Raw genomic sequence first — 6466 nt, 5'->3', positions numbered from 1 at the left:
CTCGGACGAAACGCTGTTAAACATAGATGAAAAACGAATGGCGCGAAAATAATAAATAAAAGGCTTTCTTAAAAGAGCAAAAGATGATGGATGGATGCACTTTTATGATGGATGGATGCACTTTTATGATGGATGGATGCAGTTTTTTAGGGTTTAAATTTTGGGCAGTCATTATAAAGCTTGGAAGAGCCAGGACATGTTTTAATATAACTCTGATAGTGTTCGTCTGAAAGAAGAATGTCATAAACACCTAGGATGGCTTGAGTAAATCATGGGGTCATTTCTTTTTTTTGGGTGAACTATCTGTTTAAATCATTGGTTTAGTAGCACTTTTCTGCTCCTGCCAGCCTTTTTAATGTTGCCCAGTCAAACTGCAGCTTTTATCATGTTTGATTGATCATTCATATTAAAAAGGGTTTGGATTTAAAATAAACTGTGTAGCATTAGACATCATTTGTCATTGTATTTACACCGTAGCACATCTGTGTGTAAAGGCTGGTCTACAATCACACTCTCTATCCAGTGGCTCAGACTGGTCCCACCCGTCTTCTGTGATTGGTTCAAAGTAGACGATATGCAGATGAGGCCAGTTCTTTAGATTTTCCCTCTGCATGCATGGATTTGCACTAGTCTGAAATTCCACCCATAGAAAGCAAATAAATTATTTTAAGTTCCTGTGTTATTGTTTTTGTTCTGTTTCAATGCAAAAAATAATATATGATTCTTTGTTGATATCGCTTTCATGGAGTTACATTTACAATACACATTAACGTTCAGAAGTTTGGAATAATTAGACATTTTTACCATTTAGCCTATAGGTGAATATATAGTAAAGTGTCATTTATTACAGTGATCAAAGCTGAATTTATCCTCATTACTCCAGTCTTCAGCACACGCACACACACACACACACACACACACACACACACACACACACACACACACACACACACACACACACACACACACACACACACACACACACACACACACACACACACACACACACACCTTATAGGTTTCATCAAATGGTAAGTCAATAAAAATGCAACTCTACTCACCATTAATGAACTTCAGGTGTGGAATGGTTCTATTCACTTCCAATATTTTAATTGAAAAGATTATTAAAAACAAAAACAAAAAAATGAGACAAACGGTGTGTTGACGTGATGTCGTAAAGATCGTATTTTCTTTAAGCCCCGATCTTTGGAGTACTAACACTTAAAGGTATTTAGCAGTGATAACATACTGTCAGGCTTTTCTATTTACAGCGACAGCATATAATAACTATGATAGCATTATAATATATAGCTAAGGCTATAATGTAACGATAAAGTTTAGCAGCTTCTTTAATTAGAAACATAAAAAAGCAAAACACACCTGATGCACATTCACTGTAAGTAGCCTAGATTTTAAGAATTTTGCTGTATTGTTATTGTGTAATTAATTAAGAGAAAGCAGCAACACCGCCATCTTACCAGCATCTTACTTCGACGAAAGTGACTTGAACGCACATGACGTCATTCACACGACTTCCTACCTCGTAAATACGAACTTCCCAGGAAGACTTGAATAGCATATCCAGATCATTTCATTCAACAAATGCATTTTCGTCTCTCCTTTCTGCCTGGAAAGGACGTCTTTTCCCATTTTCTTTGACCTATTTCACCTGACAACAGATTGTGTAGTTTTCAACCGATTTATGAACGAGCAGCCAAATTCAAATCTCCGCGCCATTTCATATTGTCCAATAAAATTCGACTTTAGCGTACACGTGACAAACGGGCATCGACATTATTGTACTGCATGAGTTAATAATTTAAAATATACAGTGTGGATTTTCAAATGATTAGGAACTTTGATTATTTGTAAAAATCGTTTTAAAAAAAATTCATGATTGTTTTATTTTGCGGCCATTGAAAGAGCCGTGAGATTATGGAGGACGAATCCTGCAAAAACAATATAAATAAAATAAACAAACAAACAAATAAATCCACAAAATACATAAATAAATACTGCATGCAAACACATATTAATAATTAAATGTGTGAGTGAGGAGATACAATGGAATAAATGTTGAGGAACATTTAAAAAACAACAACTGTTTATTCATTTTTGAATGTGGCTCCATATTTAGTGCAATATGCTAATGAGGGCGTGTCAATCAAACATCAGAAGGCGGTGTTCATTAGCATCAAAGCAGAGAAAAAATTAATGAACGGTTAAAAGGAAAAAAAGAGTCAACATTCAGTTGAGCATTTCCTTTAACATAAAAAAAAACACATTTCACCCAACAATCGTTTTATTCATCGTTTTATTTATTAAAGTATTAATCCCCCTGCACATTTAATTATTTAGACATTTATTTATGCAGGAATATGTGGATTTATGCATTTTGCCCATTTATTTATTTATATATTTTGTGGGTTTATTTATTTGTTTTTGCAACTTATACAAGAAGCAGAATTACAACAAGAAAACAATAGAGGTTTTTCCCCCGTCAAATGAATTATAATTCAAACGCATTTTGATCACAGTATTATTGCAGACTTCCTCTTTAGAGCTGAGCATTATCATGTCAGTGTGTTGGTCTGTAGCGCCACCCCGTGTTTCTATGCAGAAAATACACCAATCATTTTAGGTTATAAAGCTTCTGTTTATTATAACGCATTGTTCAGTGTAGTTATTACTCTATGCCTGGCAGCTTTTGTAAAAGACTCAATATATACTGTACATTTCATCAACATAAAGTCAAAGGAAACCCATGAAGTGAAAACAACCGAGCAAACAAATACACAAATATCAAATTAAACGAACAATCTGACATGCATTAACACCATCAGTCTACAGAACAGTACAGTAGGATGCTTGTACAGGACTGTAGAAAAGTCATTGAATCATATAGGTGTCATTGATTATTGCACATAAAATGTAAACAGTTCATTATGGCAGTGCAAAGACTTAGATCAGGGACGTTATTTATTCCAACGGATGGTTTAATGATGAAGGATTCAAGTGACGTGAACACATGGGCCATGTTTTCCATCTCAGAAAGAACATCTCTGTATCTCACACACACACACACACACACACACACACACACGCACGCACGCACGCACGCACACACGCACGCACGCACGCACACACACACACGCACGCACGCACGCATGCACACACACACACGATTTGATATGTATTGAGATTACTGTAGATATGTTGATCCAGGACTTCTGCATGCTACGGTTAGAGAACAGGGACCAATCGCACAAACAAAGGCACAGTCATGTGATCGGATATCAAAAACAATTTTTTTCAGAAATCAGATTATGACAGAAAACATGATGCTCTTCCTCCAGCACAAATATCTAAACTTTCTCAATATGCATTCACTGGAGAAGCACAATGACTGCAGATCATTCATTATATAATCTCGTTTAATGAGAGAGAGAGAGAGAGAGAGAGAGAGAGAGAGAGAGAGAGAGAGAGAGAGAGAGAGAGAGAGAGAGAGAGAGAGAGAGAGAGAGAGAGAGAGAGAGAGAGAGAGAGAGAGAGAGAGAGAGAGAGAGAGAGCAGTTCGAGCTTGGACAAGAGCAAATCTCTGCCAACGGAGTCAGAAAAATACACTTTATTCAAAGGGGAAAAAATAACCGATTTGTTCTGGTTTTAAGCATTAAAGCTCCACTCTATGATATTTTCCCCCATCTAGCGGTGTAAAGGTTTATGACCATCCAGTGAATATTAGTTTCTGTTTCTCTCAATTCTGTTTTAACTCCTACGGTGGCCGATTTAGTCCAAGATTAACATGGCAATCCCCCTCTTCACATTCGACACGGTGCCATCGAGTGTTAAAACGCGAAAGGCGAAGCTTGAATTTACGGGTATGTCCCTCTTTGGCTACTGTACTTTCAAAATGGAGGGGCAACATGGCGACCGGCATTCGAACCCCTCACCCGTATGTGTTTTCAATGGCATATTATAAACTTACCAGAATACTTTATTACTTAAAAGAAGTAAATATACATTAATGAGCACATATATTTTTGAAAGAACTAAGTGTTTTTAGATAAGAATAAACTAAAAAAGTTACACAGTGTAGCTTTTTAACTAATTTTGATGATTAACAAGACTTAATATTCACTGATATTGCTGATAATTCTCTACATCTGAACGCCAATAGCCGATATATCAGCCGATAAATCGATATCCAAATTTGTATATCATTTCCAAGAGTCTGATTCCAAAAACAAAAGTCTCACCATTACATCTGCGTCCCAAACACACGATTATGATGTTCTCCTGATGATAGATCGATTTAAGATCAATTAAAGCACTGCAAAAAATGCTTTTCTTACTCAGTATTTTTGTCTTGTTTCTAGTCCAAACATCTAACAATTCTTACATTAAGAAACATTTACTAGACAAGTACAAATTATTGTCTTGTTTTGGGAAAAATAACTCAAAATGAAGAGAGTTTTTGCTTAAAATAAGATAAATAATCTGCCAATGGGGTGAGAAAAATAATCTTGTTTTCTGTTTGAATTATTTCGCTTTTGCTTATTTAGCCATTAGCGTTTAGTTAACCCACTTTGATTCTGGTTTTCCTGTGGTGGTTTCATCTCCATCAGACTAACGGTTTCGAAGATATTCGCAAAAGTTGTTTAAACGCTAAATCACAACGTTGATGAAACCATAAGCGAAACCTAGCATGTTTGGTATCATTGGACTCGGTAAGGACTCAGGACATAACCCATCAACCACATCCAAAGTTATAAGCATGTGAATATTTGATTTTACAACTAGGTGGCACTGGCTCAAAACTTCTCAGGCTCCCTCAGGGCACCATGACGATGACCCATACCCAGTTTTGTATTGATATGCGAATGCATTCATGAAATACAGCATTTTACAACAAAATTCAAAATGGCTGACGCCCAAAATGGCCGATACTGGAAAATTAGATATAATTTGACTCTGCATGATTTTTGGGCAAACTGTTCAGAAATTATAAGCAAAAATAGTCATTTGTTGTGTGCCGAAACGCAGCATGTAGCCTTGGGTCATACTTGTGATGACATGTACCAAGTTTGGTCACAGCCTTATTTTCACAAGCTCTACGTAAAAATGCTGACAAAAATGAACTTGTCTGAAGATGAGTTTGTTAAATGTTTGTGCAAATCGGTTAAACCATCTAGGAGCAGTTCGTAAAAGTATTTTTGGCGGAAAAACTGGCACTACCGGAAAGTGTGGGTTCAGTCGAAATATCTTGAGCCAAGAAATCAGAATTTTGTTTCCAGTTCAAAAATTATAAGCACAAACGTATTTCAAATTTTGAACAAGTGATGGCACTAGAGGGATTGAGCTAAACACTCCAAAATTGGTGCATTTAATGTTGGACCAGTCCTCTATCCGCGGGCCAAATTTCATTACTTTCCCCCAAGCGGTTCTATCGGCTGCAAGTTTATAGACTCAAGAGCGGAAGAAGAAATGAAAGCAGAATAATAAGAACGCCAAGTGCCTGGCCCCTATGAACATACATCGGCCGATATGTCATGCATCTCTACTTAATATCTTCAGTCCTTTTGCTTCTTCAGTAAATGTATCTTGATTTAAGAATGAGCTGGAAAACAAGATATTCTAAGATTATTTTTTTTGGAAAGTATGGGGATGTTTCTATTGCACTGCAAAAAAAGACTTTTCTTACTTAGTATTTTTGTCTTGTTTCTAATCAAAATATACAAAATTCCTCACATTAAGAAACATTTATTAGATATGATAAAATAAGATAAATAATCTGCCAATGGGGTGAGAAAAATAATCTTGTTTTCTGTTTGAATTAAGATTATTTTTCTCACCCCATTGGCAGATTATTTATCTTATTTTAAGCAAAAACTCTCTTCATTTTGAGTTATTTTTCCCTAAAACAAGACAATTACTTTTACTTGTCTAGTAAATACTTCTTGTTGACTAGAAACAAGACAAAAATGCTGAGTAAGAAGAGCATTTTTGCAGTGTGGGATTTCAAAGGCTAGATTAAAAACAAACTTGGCTTGTGTCACATTATATTTTCTAAGATTGAAGGAAATCATTCATTCATCCCAGTTCTGGTTCCAGTATAAGTTTTACACATAAAATGTCAGCACATTAAAAACAAACTAAACCTCACAGCATCACCTTCAAACACCAGCACAACAGCAGAGCACAGTTATGAAATCTCAACGCACACGGCAAAAAATCATTTTCTTCCTTAGTATTTGTGTCTTGTTTCCAGTCCAAACATCAAAAAATTCTTAAAGGGGTGTTTGCATGCAATTTGACTTGTGTAACTTTAGTTAGTGTGTAATGTCGCTGCTTGAGCATTAACAGTCTCTGCAAAGTTACAGCGCTGAAAGTTCACTGCAAACGGAGATAAAAGTTACGGCAGTTTATTGCCTACAAAAATGGCCGGTTTGGACTACAACGAGCTTCT

Source organism: Pseudorasbora parva, chromosome 21, assembly GCF_024679245.1.
Source record: "Pseudorasbora parva isolate DD20220531a chromosome 21, ASM2467924v1, whole genome shotgun sequence".
In the NCBI taxonomy this organism is placed as follows: domain Eukaryota; kingdom Metazoa; phylum Chordata; class Actinopteri; order Cypriniformes; family Gobionidae; genus Pseudorasbora; species Pseudorasbora parva.
The sequence above is the reverse complement of the archived record's forward strand: the minus strand, read 5'-3'. Positions refer to the sequence as shown.